Source organism: Lissotriton vulgaris, chromosome 7 (assembly GCF_964263255.1).
Source record: "Lissotriton vulgaris chromosome 7, aLisVul1.2, whole genome shotgun sequence".
NCBI lineage: Eukaryota > Metazoa > Chordata > Amphibia > Caudata > Salamandridae > Lissotriton > Lissotriton vulgaris.
Window position 1 is genome coordinate 1,657,321,273 of NC_141695.1, and position 21,967 is coordinate 1,657,343,239.

The window sequence follows — 21,967 nt, forward strand, 5'->3', positions numbered from 1 at the left end:
AGTATGTAGAGTATGTCATGATGCATAGATGAGCATGATATACCAACTGGATGTTTCGAATGGTGTATCCTTTGCAGATGAAGTAGAATAAGAGTTGACTGTGAAACATGATGAGTGCTAAGCAGGTGTCCCAAGGCCACTAATGTCGTAAATACACCTCTTTGCTTGTAGCTTTTGGTGCATGAGGAAAAAGATGAGTGTGTGCCACATGATGCTTGAGTATGTTGGTGATTTGCCGTACATTCTCACCAATTAATTTGTTGGGAAAATATTTCCTAGGCAAATCACTGCAGAAACCCAATATCATAGTAACCTAGTGTGCCTAGGAGCTTTAGTTTGGGGGTTATGGTGTGAGGTGTGTTTTTCTCCAGTATGAAGTGGTACATTATTTATGAACAAGATGAGTCAAATGTGGGATACTTCTAAATGTGGGATACTTGTAAAGCGCACTGTTACTCTACCCGAGTGTCCTGGCGCTATAGACCGCTGGGGAACCCGTCCTGGTTTTCCCTGTGGGATGGTCCCTTACTGGGTATCTCCAGGGTGAAACCAGACATCCCCGGCGTCTGTGGGGGGCCGTTGTGGAGATGAGGTAAGCTTAATGCCCAGAGTTGCCGAGTGTGTTCCCTGGTTAGAGTAGGCACTGAGGCGAGAATTATCGAGTCCGTTGACCCTGGTCCAAGACCCTGCCGCGTCGGGAATTGAACCCTGGTCCGGGGCCGTTCTCTGCTTACAGGTCTGCCGCCTCTAACCAGTGAGCCACACCACTCCACCAAGTCACCAAGAGACGTGTTCCTAGTCAGATACGTCCTGTAGTGTTACTTTTTTCTTCACCTCCTTTTCATGTGTGCTCACCTTCTCCTCCAGTGAGGTCTTCTCACAGTTTGTCTGCATTAGTATGAGTTGAAGTATGGTGGTGGTGGTGTCTGTTCATTGATCCTGTGACTTTATGGTGCTTATGCCATTCGATCACCTATTGCGCAATGATTATTATACTGAAGGTGTCTCTATTTTGTAGCTCTTGTCCTACTTGATTTATGCTCTTCCATTCTTTCAATATGTGTTTATTTGGCACTTTTGCTATTTGTGTTTTCTTTGCCCTTAATGAAATTTACAAACAAGTCTTTGTGTTTACTGCCTTTTTTGTTGTCACTTCCATTGTGGGAGTTTGTAGTGGAAATTTCTGGTAAATTAGCTTTTTATGTAGCTTACATTTTGAAGTGGGCCAATATGATTAAGGTATTAATGTCTTTTGTGGCCACTGAAAGACAAACTATTCAGGGCTGAGAAAGTATGTCGGAAAGGACCAATCTCACTTATCTCACAATAGTGACCTTTTATGACTTATAAGAAGATTAGTCACAGGAAAGCCAAAGATCGGAGCACAAGCTTGCAAAAAAGGTAAAAAGGGCCCACGAACATATCACACAGAAAGGTTGCAGTGCACTTCCAATTATTTTTCAATGTGATTATAAGATTTGTCAGCTGAGGTTCACTCCAAATTCTCCATTTAATTTTCTTCAGAGGTGATAAGTGTTTTGAATACTACCTATGGTGTTGTGTAGTTTGAACAATGGTGCATTCTTGCATTAAATATTTAAATTTGTTTCTTTTGCTGTAGAACTCATTTTACATTTTTTTCTGCAGGGTCAAGCTTTTTAACATGAGGAAAAGTGGCAAGCCGTCAACGCGGCAATGGACAGAAACATGCCTCTGGTGCATTCAAGAGGAAAAGGAAGCGGGAACAGATTGAAGAAGATAAAAGTCAGCGGGAAGCACTAACATTTATGAGAAGAGGGATGCACAATGAGGAGGAAAGTACCCCCAACACAGCAGTCTTCCAGTCCCAAAATCAGGATCCAGAGAACCCGCAGGACCAGCACCAAGCATCAACTGCCACTAGTGTACTCATTCAGTACAACATTAAAGTGATGAAGAGCGTCCTGGGCCAAGATCCTAAACACATGACTACTACCAGAGCCAGTAGTCTCCAGTTTCGAGGAACGTGATCAGGAACATGAGCACCAAGTTACAGAAGTACCAGTATCTCAGCTGCAAGAACAGGAATCAGAGGACCAGCAGCAAGAAAATGCCAGTGACAATTCCAAGTTCCAAGGAGAGGACCAAAAGAACTCGGATGCGCAACAGCAAGTTAAGATCACAATTAATATGCCATCTGAAAATTATGATTGTGGAGTAAAGAACCAGTATAGTCAGCGGCTGGACATTGTAAAAGTGGCAGAGACTTGTAGCGATGAAACTACTAGCAAAACTGCTGAAAGGTTTTTCCACCACAGTGATGATGACCCAGGAAAATGGCCTACTACTCAAGGTGATAGAATCCGTTGCTACCTAGTAGAAAGAGGACTTACCCTGCTGGACGTAATGCATGTGATTATTTCCACATGACTCCCAAAATCGATCCTTCAAACCTACTCATTTCAAAAGGCAAATGAGTAACGGTCAACAAATGAACTGTCAGTGGCTGGTGTATTCAACATACAAAAATGCTGGGTTTTTTTCTGCTGCAAATTGTTTACCACTTCTTTCACTAACACTCAGCTTGTGAGCAGTGGTTTGTCTGATTGGCACCATCTTGGTTAGCGTTTCCATGATCATGAAAATTCTCCGGAACACCTAAAAAATATTAGAGAGTGGAAGGAGCTTGCACTTCGAATGCGGAAGGAATGCACTATTGATAAGCAAAACCTTGCTCAAATCCAGCAGGAGAAGATGCATTGGCGAAATGTCCTGGAGAGGCTCCTAGCAATTACACAGTACCTAGCAATACATAATTTGGCATTCCGCTGCAGTGTTGACCAGCTGAACCAACCCCACAATGACAACTTCCTAGGGCTTGTACAACTTTTAGGTCAATTTGACTCTGTTATGATGGAACATGTTCGCAGAGTTACCACGAAGGAGATTCATACACATTATGTTGGCAAACCCATTCAGAATGAATTGATTGAGCTGATGTCTGAGATGATTCTCATAGAAATCCTACAGCGTGTCTGAAGAGCCAAATATTACTGATTACTCCTGGCCACTCCAGTCCTTTTCTATGGCCCGTCGTTAACTGAGTCAACACAATGTCTTGTATCACCACTATGTTTATTGTAATAATAATCCACATAATAATCCACATTTGTAAAGCACGAACAATCACCCGTAAGGGTCTCTAAGGCGCTGGGGACCTTCGGGAAGATTAAGCAAGCTATTGCCCAGAGTCACATGGTGCTGGGCTAATCTGGTGCCGGGGATCGGACCATGATTAGCTCCATTTTGAGAGATTGCCTCAGTTGCCTCCATCTCTAGTTCTTCAATTAATTTTTCTGCAGTCACCGGTGCAACAGTATTGGCTAATGCCTTTTGATTTCTTCAGGAGGCCCCGTAAGGATCCCTCTCTTATTGCCTCTTGCTGTGCTGTTGCTACTATCTCTACTCCTCCATATTAGTGTCGCCCTCTGTGGTGGCACTTCCAAGGGGTCCATCGGCACTAAGGGGGGAGCCCTCATAGGAGGGTCCCTTGCGTGTACCGTGGGCAGCCACATTGCCTTGTGCCCAACTGTGTTTGCTGGTAGCGCCTCTTTTTTTGGTGCAGCGTCGGCCACAGCTAAGTTTGATGTCTTCCTAGCTTGCTTAGGCCTGGGCTGCATTTTTATCCTGTGGTCTGCTTTTGTTGCAGCCATCAACTCTCCCTTTGGGGTGGCCAGTGTAAGCATCACGTGTATGATGTTCACTCCTAGGAGCGGCTTTGTTGTCTTTGGTGTGGTACGTGCAGGTGTTTTGTGCTTCACCACCCGACCTGGAACCAAATCCGCTTTGCTCCTAAACTGTATTGGTAAGCCATGTTTTCTTTCTCAGTTGGTGTCATTTGTCTGGCCCATATTCCCGCCACCATATCTTTAACCAGGGTTACCGGCAACCCTGTCTCATTTGATGATACTTTGTCTCCGGCCAGATCTCTGGGGTCGACTCAGGCTCTGCCAATGGTGGTGTTCGGGGGTCTTCTCCCTCTGGTGTTCGGGGGTCTTCTCCTTCTGCAAATAGCCCCCTCGGAAGCGCACTTTCCCGTGGAGCGTTCTGTGGACTCAGTGACGGCGTTATCAGCTGGATCTCGGCCTCTTCCCCCTGGGACACGCGCAGGTCTGTCTTCAATGTTATTTCCTGGCCGTTGTCCATCTTCGATGTTAGTACCGGGCCAACGGCCACCGTAACCTGCGTCACCATCAGCACGCTGAGGGGGGTGGTTTTTCCAACAGCTGTAGATGTCCGTCGTTCCCAGGGGGTCGGTCGAGCGGGCAAGTAACCGTTGCTGATGTTTTTTTCCAACATCGTCACTAGCCCAATGTCACCTCCACGGGTACCCTTCCTTTGACAAGTGGTCTGCCACCAGGTGCGCTGCCAGTTCCATATTCCTGGTGGCAGTGTCCATGTTCGCGGCTAGGGCAATCTCATTGGCCAGTTCCCGGACCGATGAGGAGGGTGCGAGGGGTCGCTCCCTCTCAAAAGGCGGCATTTGGATGTTGTCAGGCTCCATCGCCTCTTCCGCCGCCTTTTGAACGAGATCCTCAAGACCCCTGTCCTGGTCGGTGGGGCACGCAACCCTCTAGGAAAACAGGAAACGTCTGAAGGTGGTCAGGCAAGATAAAGGAAGACAGAACAGTGGTAGGAAGAGATGACAGGAAGTGGGAGAAAGAGTAAAAAATGGGTCTTTGTCACAGAGGAGAGGAAGAAAATTGAGTCAGGCAATGGTGGCTTAGAGATAAAGAGAAGGAAAAGAGAAAGAAAAAAAGTGAGTCAAAAGAAGGTCAGAGAGTCAAAGGAAGGTCAGACATAGATGTGGTATAATGTGCCAAGACAGAGTTAATGAGAATCACTGCTGCTGCTTTTGTTACAGGGGGTCTATATTGTAGCACTGTTGAAAAAAGGAATGCAGGGTGGGTGCATTGTTGTAATTTGTGCGTAGGAAGTAGACGTACTGGGCCACATGGCGGGCATATTGGTGGATCACATGGAGTTAGAGGCGGGTGGTACCCATGGGGTGGTCCTAAAGGGCTTACCTTGATGTAATCTTGCCCACTGGAACACCGGTACTCGGCGAACTTGCAGAAGGTCTCAAACCATGGAGGCGACTTCATCTCGCTGCAGATTCGGCCTGGAGCACGAAGCAAGCCAATGGAAAACACCAAGAACAGAGCAGAAATTATTAAAGACCAGTACAGCTGAATGAGACGAAGAAGAACAAATGTAAATGGATTTGATGCGACAGAGAAAAGATCCACATGTAAAACAGTAAGTCCATTCTGGAGTTAATAGTAGGTGCCACTGGCACATCAAGTATACAGTCAACATTTTGCACTTTTAATACAGTAGCTACAACCTTAATAGAAAATGCACAATTCACATTTGATAGAATAACCACACTCCTAAATTTAGGAAAAAGCATGTAAAATTATTCAGAGTCCGCTTTAATTCGTTCAGAAGTAGAGAGGTCAAAATAAAGCACTTATAATCCTGATTGGAGATGATGAATTTGAAGCAGAAACATCCTGCAGCAAGATACGTGATTGAATGATATTATTATAACAAAGAAAGGATCAATAGAAATACAACAAACAAAGCTCTCCCAAGGGAAACGGGCATTACAATTGGCAAGTGTGACTGCAATGGCTTACTCTTTGGAGAAAGGTTTATTAAAACACTAGGAAAGTACTATGGACCAGAATTATCAACGCCTCTCTTATGCAAGGCACCATGCCGGACTGTCTAAAAAGTGGACAAGTCACACCTATACTAAAAAAGCCAGATTCAAACCTCTCTGATCCCAACAATTTTCACCCCATTTAGAGCACCCCAACCTTAGCCAAGCTCCTGTAAAATGTGTTCATCAGCAACTCTGCACTCACATTGACCAGCACCAACTCCTCGACCACTACCAAACTGGTTTCAGACCAGGTCACAGTACTGAAACCACCATGGTCCCCATTGTCGACCATGCTTTACGCTTTCTCAATCATAATGAATCCTGTCTTTTAATCCTTCTTGACCTATCATCAGTATTTGGCACAGTCAAACATGAAACCCTCCTGAACCTCTTAGAACTTGGGATGGGTCCCTAGGGTACTGTCTTAAAATGGTTGTGCTCATTCTTACAAAACAGATCTCAACGAGACCTACTCAATCATGACTTATCCGATCAGACACCGGTTACTATCGCCGTTTCCCAAGGTTCTTCACTTTCGCCCACCCTGTTTAATATTTCATGGAACCCCTGACTGAAATCCTCCAACATCTCCTACCATATGTACGCTGATGATAAGCAAATGTACATGAAGATTACCACTCCTAACGACATCAGCACTCTCAATAACATCTTGAAAACAAATCAATACTGGTTAACACTTAACCACCTCAAACTTAACGTCCTTGTTAGATCTGGGGGTCTCTAGTTGGCAGAGGTAAGTACCTTAGACCAAGTAGGGACCCTTGCTTCTAGTCAGGGTGAAGGAATAACCCTCTGAGATAACCCCCGCTCACCCTCTAGGTAGCATGGCGCGAGCAGTCTAGGCTAAACAGAGGCAATGTGGATAACATTTGCACTTAACACAACAGTAATTCCCAATCCACCACAAACTGAGACCACACAGGTAAGTATATTTTATAAAAATATGTAACTTTATCTAGTTTCAGCAAGGTAAATAAAGCGTTTGCATGATAATCACTTCTTTAGAAAAATGTTGTATTTAATCTTAAGGGTTGCACTTAATCCTTATGATGGTACTTGTAAATAGGAAGTTCTTATGTAAAAAAAAAACAACGATAGTCTCAAGTCTCCTGTAAATCAGTATCCCAAAAAAATAATGCCACTGATTTATATTCCCTTAGCTCTAAAAGCGAGCAGTACACGCAATGCCCACGTGTAACTCTACCTCTGGGCTCCAAGCGCTGTCAATGCGCTTATCTGCGAGGCTCGGGGACTCCTCTCTCCTTCCTGAGCCTCAGGCGCCCCAGGCCGTGCAGATCGCACGCGTCCCCGCCCCGGCCGGTCCCCTGTCCTCTCCCGCCCGCTCTCGACAATCCAACGAGCGGCGGGGGAGGCGGTGAGGCTCACCTTGTGGGGGGACGGCTGGCCAGGGGTGCGGGACGCCACAGAGTCCCTCGGCGGGGTCAGGTCACTTCTTCCCGGGCCCGACGGTGATCGCGGTGATTCTTCGGCTCTTCCAGCCACCTCCGCCCAGGCAGCCAATCCCGTCGCGGCTCTCCAGGCGAGCCCCTCTTACACCCGGGAGTCAGCCACTGGCAGTGCGGCTCCCGGGACGGCTTGTCGTGACGCTTCCGCTTCCCAGCCAATCACGGCACAAGAACGCTGATGACGCCGCACGGGCCAATCCCGTCGCGGCGTTGGTGAGGGGGCTCGGCTCCTTCGACCAATGGGAGCGCGGCGGCTTCGATCTTCGGCCCCGCAACTCCTGGTCACGAACGGCAACTTCTAGGGGTGATCCTGGCCCCGGGCCGCGAGGGTGACTTGGCGGCAAAGGGTTTTCAAGGGTGCTGGTCACGAATAGACCCCCCTCTCGACCTCCCCACCACGTTGGAGCGGGTTTCACGAGGGGAGGCGCCACAAGCCTCCAACCCTCACTGGTAATGTGCCGATGAGCACACCGATCCCTTCCTCACGCTCCGCAGTCGAGTACCACGCGTCTCGGGTCACAACAGCACGATTTTGCAGCTGTTTTTCTGACAAAGCTTTAGGAACCTTTAGCCCTGGGTTCCCAACAGGAGGCCAGCTCTTCTCAGGCCCTTGGAGATTCAGTTGTAGACACAGCACACAGCAGAGTCTTGGCAGTTTCAAGTAGGCAGGGTCACAGCACACAGCAAAGTCCCTTTCTCCTCCTCAGCTTCCAGTTAGACAGCAGAACAGGTCAGCCCTTAGAGCACACAGCAAGGCAATCTTCCTTCAGTTCTCCAGCAGTCTTTCTTCCAGCAGAGGTTCCTTCTTGCTTGTAGAATTTTAGAATCTAATCTTCTGTAGTCAGGGGTCCTTCCCTTATACCCCTGAACGCCTTTGAAGTCCTTTGAAGCCTTGGTGCAAGGGGGCCCTTAGCGCTGGAATGTTTCTGGTGTTCTTCTTCCTGTCAGCTTCAGGGCCAGAGGTGACAGTGGGCCGGCAGGGGAGTTAGCCAGCACGGTGGTCAGGCAGACACAGCCCAGCACTATCAGGCGCTTCTTCCTCCCCTTCCCCGGGCAATAGATGTCGCCTTTCACCCCTGGGCTGACTCCAACCCCCTCCGGGGCCCTGCAGCTCCTGTCACGCAGGCATTCCACACACAGGCCCAGGCACACAGAAAGGTTTATACAAAAGAACAGCCACTTTCTAAAAGTGCTATTCTCAACCCCAGGATCCAAAAACAACCTTCACTAAAAGATGTGTCATTTAATTCTGAGTTCAGGGATATCTTTCATTGATGTTCCATCTTGTTCCTATAGGAAGATAGGCTGGGATCCAATGGGACCAGCCTCCCCATGTTACCCTAGGGAGCCATACAGCCCTACAGCAGTGAGCACACAAAGTGGCTGCTGCTCTCTACCAGAGCATGTTACCTGCACTAGTACATGCTCCACCCCATCCATACACTGCACCCTGCCCAGGGGGGTACCTGGAGCCTTCCATAGGGGTAGCTGATGTGCACAGACAGGGGAGGGTTAAGCCCAGCCAGTGGGGACACTGGCCAGGCGGACATGGCAGTCCACTGACTGCACACAGGCCCTGCGCTGGCAGGCCTGAGACACCATTTTAGAGCTACTCATGTGGGTGGCGCAATCTGCGCTGCAGGCTCACTAGTAGCATCTGTCATCACCAGCCCTGGCACACACAGTGCACTTTACTAGGGACTTCCTGGTGATACAAATATGCCAATCAGGTATACCCAATCAATATGACAATTTACAGAGGGAGCACTTACCCTCTGACACTGATCAGCAGTGGCAGAGGGTCCAAAGCATCTAAACCAGCAAAAACGAAATCCAGCACAGCATCAAAAATACATGAGTCAGAGGCAAAAAGATGGGGGAAAAGCCACGCCAAGGATGTCAGGTCTAACAGTCCTCAAAAAGGAATTCCTATTAATCTCGCCTCCCAAACCCACCTCTAACATCAAAGACTGGCTCCCACTACTCACCGCCTTGAACTGTACCCCACGTATTGTTGATTCAGCAAAATCCCTAGGAATAACACTAGACAAAAACCTCTCCATGATGAATCACATCAGCTCCACAACCAGCGGGGCCAATTTCCATCTCCACATCTTAAGAAAACTAAAGCCTTTCCTGCCCAATGCAGATCTAAAGATGGCGGTTTAGGCTCTTGTGATCTCCAAACTTGACTATGGGAATGCTACCCTTGTTTGCCTACTGAAAATAAAACTAGCACTGTTGAGGGCTACCCTTCATGCTGCTGCACGGCTCATCACAGGCGTAAAGAAAAATGATCACATCACCCCAGGCCTCCACTCTCTGAACTAGCTACCTTATGAATCTAGGATCCACCTAAAAATAGCATGCATGACATACAAAGCCACACACCACAGCACTCCTCCCTACCTGGCTCAGAAACTGGTTCTATCCGGAAGGAATAGAGCTTCCCGTAGTACATGCTCCCTACTGCTGAAACCCCCAAAATTTCACCCCAAAAAACATAAGAGATCTTTCTCTGGACTTGCCCCAAGAATTTGGAACTCTCTTCCCCCAGAGATCAGGACCATCCCTTCATTCGTTCTTTTAAAAAACAAAGTAAAAATGAGACTACTGAATAACCTCTGTCTTATCTCAGGCGACTTTCCATGCCAATTTGATTTCTTTGCTGGTGTTTTCACTATGTCTCTTTGTATTATCTTTTCATGCTGTATATTCTATATTTTTCTCCTTGTCTATTTGATGCTATTAATTAGGTTGTACAGCGCTCGGACACCAACATTTTGGTCATATTCGCGCTTCATAAAACTTCATAAATAAAAAAAAATAACATATATTTCAATTTTCTCAGCCTTCAGCAGGGCTCAATCCAACATGAGGCGCATGTTTGGTTGTAGAGTTTTCGTCCGGGATGGCCGGATGGGGCCGGCTGCCAGTCGAGGACAACAGCGGTTCCAATACCTTCTTCCCATAAACAGGCCGAAGTACACGTTCACGTAGCGGCAGAGGCAGATTCCAGACAGGTGGAAACCAAGGTAAGAGTTCCTATTCCTCTTGTTTCTTCCACTGTAAAGGTCCGGGGAAGATTACAGCTTTTCAGCCAAAACTGGCGTTTAATAACAAACAACCCATGGATACTCAATACCGTAAGTGGTTTCAAGATAGTTATAACCCTCACACCTGATCAAACACACCCACCCAGAGAGTAGATCCTAGATCAAGAACAATCAGAATTAGTAGAACTGGAGGTGATCCAAATGTTACAGAAAGGTGCCATTCACCAAGTCAGAAACACAAAGGACGGTTTCACGAGTACAATCTTTTTAGTAAAGAAAAAGGACAAGGGGTGGAGACCAGTCATACACCTAAGACAGCTGAACGCTTTTTAAGTATATAGACACTTCAAGATGGAGGGTATCCATCTTTTGAGAGACACCCTACAAGAGAAAGATAGGCTTGTGAGATTGGATCTCAAGGATGCATTTTTCACAATACCAATGTACTACAACTCAGAAATATTTAAGGTTCTCATGGAAGGGCACAACTTCCCAGTTCTGCTTACTACCCTTTGGCCTATCATCAGCTCCTTGGTGCTTCACCAAAGTTCTAAGACCTGTAGTAGCCTTTCTAAGGAAAAGGGGTGTCCGGATTATAATCTACCTAGACAATATGCTGATAATGTCACAGAGTCAGGAAAAATTACTAATACACATGAAATGGACAGTTAGACCTCTTAGACGGCCTATGTTTCATTGTCAACACAGAAAAGTCTGTAACAACTCCTACTCAGAATCTAGAGTTCCTAGGTTTTAAGGTGAATACCATTACCAGCCAATTACAATTACCCTTAAAATATTGACAAAAATAAAGAAAGAAGTAGCCTATGTCCTTTCAAAGGCTACAGTGAGCCTAAGATCCTTAGCAAGAGTGGTTGGCCTTGTGTTCTCTTCTATCCAAGCTGTTTCACTAGGCCCTTTACACTATAGGGCCCTGCAGAGATTAAAATCCTTGGGTTTAAGGAAGGGTCTATCGGACAAGATCCCCTTGTCTCCAGAAGCACACGAGGATCTTCTGTAGTGGTGGAACAATCTGGACAGTTGGAATGGCAAGGCAATCTTCGGGAATGTCCCAGATTTCATAGTAGAATCAGACACAAGCAACCTAGGTTGGGGTGAGAGAATAGGTTTGACAGAGACAGGAGGGAAATGGTCACAGGAGGAACATCTACTTCACATAAATTGTCTAGAGATGATGGCTGATTTAAACACACTGATGAGCTTCAAGTCAACCATAAAGAACAGGGTAGTTCTCTTGAGACCGGACAACTTCACAGCTGTGTCCTATATCATTCGCCTAGGGGGTGCAAGGTCCAGAAAACTCCAATAAGGCTAAGGAAATTTGGTATTTTTCCTGGACTCAGAAAATTTTACTAAAAGCAGAGTTCATTCCTGGTCACCAGAATATAAGAGCAGGTTGGAACTCGAGGTTTCTAAGGGACTCGAGCGACTGGAAACTGAATCTGAAGGTTTTTCAAAAGATTCAGAACCTATGGGGCCTCATCCAAGTGGATCTGTTCGCTAGCAGATTAACATATCAAGTAGAAGACTACTTCAGTTGGCGACCAGACCCCAAAGCGTTGGGGGTAGATGCTCTACTTCAAACATCGGACATGGGAAACTTATGTTTTTCCCCCTTTCCCTCTAATTAAGAGGGTATTATTGAAAATAAGGAGAGAGAATTACAAGATAATTTTGGTGACTCCCTTTTGGGATATACAGGTATGGTTTCCCGGGGTTCTGGAACTAGCAATAGATTTCCCATGTTTAATTCCAGCTAACTTAGACCTTCCTCTAGGACAAGAGGAGGAACATATTCATGAAGGGGTCCTCCTGGAGCTCGGGGCCCCCGCACCGCGGGGGCCTTTGTTACGCTCCTGTCTCTTACTAGAAGGAAACATGAACCTTCTGTTTGGAGGTTTTCAGGCGATTAAGCCAATACTCAGGCCTTTCACTAGAGGCTAAAAGCCTACTGGATGAGTCATGGGCACCAGGTACAAGAAAAAGATATACTGGTGTATGGTAAAATGGTCTAGTTGGTGCATGTAACAAGATTTTGGTGCAGTGGATGCCCCTATAATGTATATAGCCACTTAATTAGTGAAGTTATTTAGATTAGGCCTTTGCTATTGAACTGTTAACTGTTATAGCCCAGGAATTTCGGCTGGACACTCACTGATTAATGAATTTTCAGTTGGTAGCGATCCTGTAATCTGAAGATTAATTAAAGGGATAAGACTTAAATGCCCTCCTATGGCTAGATATCAATCCTTATGGAACGTCAATCTTATTTATGTATTGGCGTAACAACCCTTTATTATCTAGAAAACAGTTGTCTATGAAATTAGCTACTCTTCTCTGCCTTATATCCTTCAGAAGAGTATCTGATGTTAGAGGATTAGAAATATACAACAGTTTTTTTTCCCCAGACAGGGGTCCATTTTGACTTATGTAGATGAACCAAAACAGTGTCTGAGAGTATTGTTTACCCTTATTTTAATGATGTTAAAAAACTCTGCGTTGTTAATTGGTTGAATGCTTACGAAAGTGTTAAGTCTGTTGTTAGACCAGTTGGGGAAAATCAGTAGTGGATTTCTTTTGTCAAGCCTTTTAAAGCTATATCTGCAGCTACTATCTCCAGATGGGTAAGAACCATTATTTCTGAAGCTGGAGTGGATTGAACTACATTTGGAGCACACTCTTCCAGAGGTGCAATGGCCAGCAAAGTCATTTGGGCTGGTGGTACGGTTTCAGATATACTTAAAGCGGCAGACTGGTCTAGTGCTACTACCTTTGTAAGTTTTTATCTTAAACCGATGGAGCACGTGGAGTTAAATAGCTTTAAGCTTGCATAATGTTAGCCTCCAGTCTTGTAATGAAATGGAGATTCTCCAATTAACGTACAGGGAGAATCTTGATTTCATTAAAGACAACAGAGGCTAACATTATCCTACCCTCCTCGCCCATGTGGAGAGATGTTATATTGTTTTAAGCAAATAAGTAGATTCTATATTCGATTTGATATTTTATATGTATGTTAAGAATGTTTTGTTGCCTTTGCTATGCTTATTTTACTTGAATTTTTAAATTTGAATATTGTTTGTGGTTATCACCCTTTTCTATTTTTTCCAGACAATTCTTTGTTATGAAGTTTCTGTCTTCATCAAGCAATACCATCAATTCAACAAGTTTATTCGAATGAGTTTAACTTTTTGTAAGCTATACTGTTACTATATTGTTTGGAATGTTTTATTTGTGAAATAATACATATTTTTGAAAGTTATTGCATAATGTGTGCCTCCGTTGTCTTTAAAGAAATCAAGATTCTCTCTGTATGTTAATTGGAGAATCTCCATTCTCCTTGAAAAATGTCAACAAGAAGTAGTCAATCAAGCAAGAAAACAGTCAACAAGAAATGGCATGAACCCATCAGAAAAACAACTAGAAAGGTACTCATTTCAGCAGGGAAAGGGTGTACAACAACTAAAATGACCAGATCTGGAACAAAATTAATAGAAGTATGACCAATCATGCAAGCATTAACGGGAGGTACCCTCACTCAAGAGGGGAAAAGGTCAATAGAAAATACACTTGTTTGGGCAGGAAAAGGGTGGGTAGGTGTTTCAATCAATTCTGCGGGGAAAGAGTTAACAGGAATTACAATTAATTCAATAGATAGGATCACGAAGCAGAACAACCAACCCAGCAGGCAAAGTGTCTCAGGTTATCATGATGTCTTTCTAATCTATCACCATAAGGAGGTGAGGCTTAAAATGCACAATAACCTTGATCAGAGAGGGGTTTTTGTTGTTAGCCAGCATCAGGTACCAGATCAGAGTTTATACCAGCAGGTTTTCTTTCATTTGCTAACAGTACCACAAAGCTGCTCTCTCCTCTTTTTTCACTTGTCATTGGATTTGGGCAGCACATTTTTCATGACGGGCACCGGGTTGGCACCGTAGAACAGTTGCCTACATCCACCCACTTGAGGAATAAGGGTGTTCTGGTATTCTCTGAGAAGCCACAATACGGCACATTCCATGGCAAACATTTTCACTTCTGCAATATGGGCAGCTTTCTTTAACATAAAACATTGCACTTTGCCATTTGACTACAGTCACAATGGCATGGCATTGCGATAACCCTAGAAATCTCTTTCTTGGAAAAATGGCCTATTATCCATGTTGATCCATTTCTGGAAACCAACACTTGGGCAGGATCTTTGAGAGTTTTGGAAGAATAGCAATATCCATTATTTGAGTGTATCAAGTTCACCTTGAAAAGCGGGAAACTTAATTAACCATAACGAGGAGCTGTCTAGACCAACGCACTGCCATGGTTAGATGCTTTTTTAAAATTCTGTGACAGTTGGTGCTGGTTCCCTTATCGGTTATCTTAACACGCAAAATACCTGGTCACTACTACATCATGGCACCCACTTCAGGGAATCAGATTTTATCTTAGATTATTAAATTTGTTTTTTCTTTCCCTTCGTAACTGACATACTCTGTGTTAGCAATCCTCCACCCTGTGACTGCCTCTGAGGAGTTCCTCTTCATAAACTGAAAGTTCCTCTGTGATGTACACAGGAGCCTCTTGTTCTTCATGGCCTCAGTCGTACAATGGTAATTCTTCAGGTTCTGTGAGTGAGAGGCCATCCCTTGCTGGATACACTCTTCCTCGATGGTTGCTTTACTCGCCTGGTCTAGCCAGATTGATTTAACAACATCAAAAGAACCTGATGCCATTATATCCCTTGCTCGCTGTGCCACTGGATTAAAGATAACCTGGCTGATATGGGGTGATACCACAAAACCAGTCACAGGATGCTTGTTTCTGGTCCAGGGGGGACCTGGCCTGGCAGTTCAGGCTGGACTATTCCCATGGGGAGCAAGGGTCAAGACTGATTTGCATATGACTGGGTCCAAACTGGGAATGGCACGGTGAGCAAAAGAACGATAGATTTAATCTAGATTTCTTGAATTGGGGGTAAGTGTTTGACAAGTTTCAGCACTCCAGTTTCATCTTGTTGTGTTTACTATTATGACAATCTCTGCCCTCAACTGATCCTACTAAAAGCTTAGCAGGTAGCGCATATTTTTCACTCCTTGAAACAGTTTATCATTACTGCTAGCAAAGAACATCATTGGTGAAGGTATCACAACTCTGTTCAAAATCATCAATACGTCCCTTACCAAAGGTGTCCTCTCAGACTCTCTCAAGGCTTGACACATTTTATCCCCCTTGGAGTAGTCCAACATGGGCTCTGAGGACCTTCTATGTTACTGTCCACTAAACCTTTACAACTCTCAGGGAACGTTGTGATAGTCCCTGCGAACCAGCTATTAGTCTTGGCTCAGGCTCCAAGGCAGCATAGGTGAAAGCCAGATCATCAATAACGGTCAGCTCTGTCTCATCTAAATCGACCGCTGTGCAACCCTCGACAACGTTGATCATTCAAAGCTACTCAGTACTCTTGCCTTCAGAAGGGGTTTCAACTGTGCTGTCCTGCAATGGTGTACGCCCTGCATGAAGAAAGAGTTCACTTTTCCCAGATGTGTTCCTGGAGATCCAGATCCAACACTATATCATGTTGAGTTCCTTCAAGGATACAACCTCTTGCCAGTGGTCTTTATCTTGTTTACTGACCACTTGGTGTCTTTTTGGCTGATAAGGGCAGTGACATTCATTAGGATGCTTAAGGCATGGCGTGCAGCTGTTTGTTCAGGGCTTATAGGGACATTACAGAGTTCAACTAAAATTCAATCTTGTCATATTTCAAGAGTAGATTTCAAAGACCTAACTCAAGCTTAACCACACAAAGGAAGAATTAGTGTTCATCCTCAACAAAAAGCCAGCAACAAGTGCAACACTGGTTCTCAGCAATTACGTTGTATTGCTTTACTCTGTGGTGTGCCAGCAATTGAGCTGGTGAAGGCATTTTGTCCAAGAAATCAAGAATTTACAACTGCTCTGCAATGCTGCTTTTATCATCATCAACGTGGCAGGCTGTTTAGTGTCTTTTTAGTTTTTCAAGCAGAGGGTTGTTTGTAGAGTACAAAACATAAGGTCTTTGGCATGCTAGGAGTACTCTCTCAGCGTCTGCGGAACAAATTGTTGTTTTTGCTGTCAAGTGTCTGTGTTGTGCATGACAGTGGGAAAAGGCTACATGGCGCCTGAAGGCATGCTCCTGTGCCTTGCACAGGACAATCTGGAAACCAAATGACCGCTAGTGGTCCAATGTTGGTGCGAATGTTGAATCTCTGGCTTCTCTATCAGAAACACAGTGCTTCTCCAAACCTCTAAATGAGGTGGGGAACAAAACATATTGTGAGACTGATATCAGCCAATTTTTGATGGGTGTACTGTTACTACCCACCATTGAATGAGACCCTAAGTAGACATCAACCTCCGCTTCAGATGCGCTATCACGCAGAAGATGAACGTTGACTGGCACTAATTGTCTGCCCCCAATGTAATCTGGAAATCCAGAACCATGTAGAGCAATGCTAATTTTAAAACTTTGCCAAGCCCAAAGCCACTTCCACATTACTACTATAGAGTTATTATTGTTTTTAACGTGTAGGTGCTTTTTACCCACACCTGTAGGTTGGGGGTAGTGATACCCAATTCCTATAAAGGCTGTTATGACTTTGGTTGCTCACCCTTTTAGTCACAGGACACAAGACCTTCCAATGGCTAACACCTTTTTCTTGTTCTTACCCCATACTTGGCAGATTCAATATTAAACTGCGTAAGCTGGAGGGGGTATCAATGGCTAAAAGTTCCGATCCATCCATTCCCTAGGGTCTCCGGGCATGAGGGTTTGTAAAAAGATCCAGGGGGGGGGGGTCGGGGGGGCGCATACATTTGTGTACTTAGGGTGTATGTGTGTGGCAATCTTCTTAGCAGGTCCTCTACCACATTACAATCATCAAGGTTGACGACTATACATTTCATATATCTTTATTTCGGCAAATTCAGCCATAAAAGACGTTCCAGACATAGTTAAAATACAATATGCATGGATGACACATAAATTCAAGTAACAAATAGGGTAAGTTAGCAGCAATTTAGGGGCAAGTAGATATAAAAAAAGGCCTAAAATATTATAGCATAAAAGCATAAAATTTACAGTATGACCCTACAGTCCTCTGTGATTATTGTAAAGAAAGTGCTAAAGTAAACCGTTCTATGCAGTAGTAATTAAAAACCTACGCTTATGCCACATAGCTGCGAGAAATTTTGATACAGCAAATACAATGGGTCTGGTTAGCTCTGTTTTAAAATTCTGTATGCTTGCATGCAATGAGTGAAACCCAGATTTTTGCACAGAGGTATGAGCCAGTACCTCCTAGACTTTCTATAAACTGGGCAAAAGAAGAGAATGTGCAAATCATTTTCTAATTTGCAGTTACATCCCGGGCAGTTTTTTGGGAATGTTGCAGACCATCTACTGGTAAAGGCTCTGATCGGTAAGGTGCCATATCTTCATTGTAGGTACAGTTTTCTAGTTAAAATAGGATAAATGTCATCCATGACTGACTCAAAGTGATAAAAATCTTTAACCATTAAGAAGGATTCAGATAGGGTGCCGATGTGGGTGTTGTGAAGAACGGCGGTTAGTTTGCTGTCGTAGAACAGTCTCGCCAGGTGCTTACGTGAAACCGCATTACAGCCGGACACAGGGTCGGACCACAGTGCTGGTACTCCCAAATTCTCACATTTGTTCTTAATGTACATAAGCCATGGGATTTTCCCTGCATTGGGTAGACTTAGGATTTCTTGGAGTTCCTGCCTGTAATTTAAAAGCTCAGGAGTTGTCCAGAGTCTACTCCCAGAATCTTAACTGTTTGAGGCCTAGTTCCTCATCTATCGATCTGAGGCCCAAGTCTAGCCTCAATGGTAGGAGGGGAGTGCTAGATGGTAAGGCCAACAGTTGCCTTAAAAATTTGTTTTCAGTGTTAGTGATCCCGGGCCTACATGAATAGCCTCCAAGTTCCCCGCCGTAGAAAACCGCCCCCCTCGCTTGCATTTTATAACTCTCCAGGGGTGGACCGATGGGTTTAATGGTCGACGTGTTGGAGAGCCTGAGGATTCCTCCTGCAAATTGAGCCAGTTTCAGTTGGGATTTAATTTCCTGGGGTGCCCACATCATGCTCTCATTTAAGGTTACCCCCAAATATTCGAAAGTCTGGACCCTTTACAATCTAGTGGTACCTATGCTAGGATTTGGACGGGTGGTTGCAGGGGGATTAAAGATCATGAATTTGGTTTAAAGGGCGTTGATCTCCAAGCCTCGCTCGCCACAGAGTGCCTCAAATCCATCCAACACACGTTGTATCCCCATTGGAGATTTAGACAGCAAGAGGGTGTCATCTGCGAACATAATCGCAGGTACCCTACTACCTGCAAGCTTAGGTGCATCGTTGTCCGATACTCCATTCGGGATGACAGCATTCCATTCTTCCCACACCTAACCTGGGCGAAGTTCGCCTCGTGGAGCCTCATCAATATATTCAAAAGTTGATGTGGGATACCCAGCTCAAGAAGCACAGACCATAATTTCCCCCGGGGCACCAAATCAAAGGCAGCACGTAGGTCCACAAAGACTGTGTAAAGGCTGCCGCCCTCTATTCTGACGGATTTCCAAAACAATAGGGTCAGGCGAAAAATTTGATCTGTGGTAGAAGTTTTTTTTCTAAACCCTGCCTGATAGGGACTAAGAATTGAATGGTCATCTATCCAGTCCTGTAGGCGGTCTAAAATCAGCCTCGCAAAGATCTTCTGTCGCACGTCAATAAGGCTGATAGGCCTGTAGTTGGCTGGGAGCAGAGGAGAACCCTTCTTAAATATAGGGACTATCTCTGCGCCCAGCCAAGTACAGGGTACCGCCATTCCATTCAGAACTGCATTAAAGATAACGCATAAATAAGGGCCCCATACCTTCGGTTCATGTTTGAAGAGGTCGCCCGGCAGTTTATCCAGACCCGGGGCTTTTCCAGAAGCGAGTTTGGATATCGCAGCACAAACCTCCTCCGTAGTAAAATCAACCTCCTCAAACTGTGGGATAGATGAGAATTGCGTCTATTCCGAGTCCCCAACTGTCCCACCATCGGCCACCGAATACAGGGCACGGCAATGCTTTTCCCACACTTCAGCTGCTATGTTTGGTTCAATAGCTGATAGTGGCTCGCCGGACCCCGTATTCACAATTGACCAAAATTTACGCGAATCCCTGGTGGCAAGGGCAACAGTCAAATTGGCCCACCTGTCATGGTCCCATTCTGCCTTAGCACAGTTAATCAGGCGTTTATATTCTGATCTCCTGGCTTTAATATTTGATTTGTTATTGTTGTGTTTCAGAGCCGTAACTAACTCTGCTTTTGCCCTTCTACAGGCAGCATTGTACCACGAACTTATTTGACGCTTTTTGTTCAGTTGGGTCGCGCAAGGATTAAATATCTCTGCTAAGGTGCCTGTCAGATCCACGTGAAGGGCTTGAAGCTTATTATAAAAGTCTGGGAGATGAGGTTGAGCGAATAGGGCACCAACCTCTTCAAGTGCGGGCATTATCCGTAAGTACAGCTTGCATACATCCTCAGCGTGCGCTGCTAGTTTATCCCACCCGACTCTACGTCTGTCGTTGGATAGAGTCATCCTAATGTCAGTGTCATCATACCCGTTGGAGGTATCTTTACCAATTCCAGGCAGGGACAATTCCAAGATTAGCGCATTATGATCACTCTCGACTCTTGGGGAAACCTTAAAATCTCTAACCCTGGGCCATAGTCTGGTTTCGACTAGTATATAATCCAACCGTGACTCCTGTCCAGGTTTATTGTACGTGCACTTGGGCAGGATTTCCGATTGCACACGACCATTACAGGTCCTGATTGAGTGGTTGAGTGTTAATGCCGTAATTTGAATAGCAAGAGGCGTCCATGACCTAGGCGAAGGCGCCTCGGTTGCTGGTATTGACCAGTAGTCATCTTCTTCCGAGGATACGCCATCCCTCAAGCCTGTTAGGGGCTCGAAGTGGCAATTCAGATTGCCCCCTACCAGAAAAAAGTATCACTTGCGATGGTATTTAAAAAGATGGGCAGTTCCTCAATTGTTTTTGACTCACTAGTTATGCTAACCGGTCGAGAATATACATTGACCAGAGCAAGCTTAAAGGCACTAGGCCATTCTAGAACCACACATTGGACATCCTCAGAGAGGTTATTCACTGACTTGGCCTTACATCCCATGTTGGAACCCACCCAAATGGTGAGGCCACCTGACGGGCGTCCCTTCCCCCCCCCCTCCGCGTGCCGGGACATTAAATGAAGCAAAACCAGCACGTATTTGGTCCTCTCTGGGCCAAGTCTCCTGGAAGAGACATACATCATTTTTATCTATAAACAATCCCCATTCCGGGCAAGCCATTTTGTTGGGAAGGCATGCTAGGTTCCAAGACAGTACCATTGGTACACCCAAGTTACCACTGGTGGGAGGACACCCTTCCCGGGCCTTGGGACCCAATTCATTTGCTCTTACAATAGTAGGGTAGCCTAGTGGAATAGATAGGATATTTGGGCCTGCAGCGGTATTAGGCTGGGTTGTAATAAGGGAAGGTGGGCTGGCTTGTGGCAGTGGGAAAGTAATGGGATCCAAACTCCTGCCTACAGTACTGTCTCCTCGATTACTGGTGAGCCCACTTGTCATAGTAACAAGGTTCTTGAGTCCAGCCGCTAGACTGGGACCCGTAGAGACCGCTTGCTTGTTCTGCAGTCAATCAACCATATCCAGACAGCTATACCGATTATATTCTGAGAAGTGGTTGGACAAGTGTGGCTGTTCAGCCCATTCCCTATTCACCCTGCGCACCCCTCCCGCTTCCACTCTCACCCAGCCTCCGACCCAAAATTGGGGCACAAAGAAGCAGGTGGGTAAAAGTAACATAGGGGGAGTGACTGTATAGTTGTCCCAGAGTCACGATATGGCCAGTCACATACGTGGGTTACAGTCCTTGGGTCCCTGAAGTTAACCAAAATGCAGTCGCCGGTGATGTTTTTTGGCCTGCGGCCCACCCAGGACACCCTTTAAACCATCAGAATCTTACTACAAGTGTGGGCTGGAAGAGGTCTATTTTTATTTAACCAGTCCGCAACTTTATTTTTAAGGGACATGAAGGATTCCCTGGCCGCGTCATTTAACTCGGGAACCCCCCGTTAGGACCACTACATAGGGGCTTGAGTCTAGGGGTAAGTCAATTGTAACTTTCTTTGTTGGAATACACCTCACTTGCGCGTCTGGTATGTCGTTTAGTTTAGGCTTATTAGCCGATTTTGGGGCACTAGCAGGAAGAAGAGAAGAACGGTTCCTATAGGAAGTACATTCCACTACGTGACCCGGAGTCAATAGAGAGTTGGGATTGTGAATTATTGCTCCCCCCTGTGTGTTAAAAGACCCCTCACCTACCAACATGCTCTTATCGGTTTTCAGGCGGTTTGCTGTAGCTGTTGTAGCCTTTTCAATTTTCGTTAACCTCAGCTCTATCTGAGAGAGCATAGCTTCCAAGGGATTGAGTAAAGACCTCAGAAGGGCAATCATGTTCAAATTGGATAGATCCTCCCTTCCGGGTGTTGTGAGACTAGTATTTGTCTCGCCAGGAGTCAGTGTAGGTGAGATGAGTACAGGGGGGGTGGCAGGTGCAGTGATAACTATGG

The 21,967-nt window shown here is 45.4% G+C and overlaps 2 long non-coding RNA genes across 2 annotated transcripts in view; both read left to right on the plus strand.

Annotated features, from left to right (window-relative positions):
• LOC147706223 (uncharacterized) overlaps positions 1-2,710 on the plus strand; it is a 38,849-nt gene extending 36,139 nt beyond the window's left edge. The window contains exon 3 of the long non-coding RNA XR_015297349.1: positions 1,648-2,710. This is a non-coding gene — a long non-coding RNA (uncharacterized LOC147706223). The remainder of the gene's footprint in view (positions 1-1,647) is intronic.
• Positions 2,711-3,066: 356 nt separating this feature from the next.
• LOC147706224 (uncharacterized) lies at positions 3,067-13,536 on the plus strand. Its single transcript, XR_015297379.1, has 4 exons — positions 3,067-5,298; positions 10,049-10,232; positions 12,895-12,898; positions 13,386-13,536. It is a non-coding gene; the product is annotated as an uncharacterized LOC147706224 (long non-coding RNA).
• Positions 13,537-21,967: the final 8,431 nt, after the last annotated feature.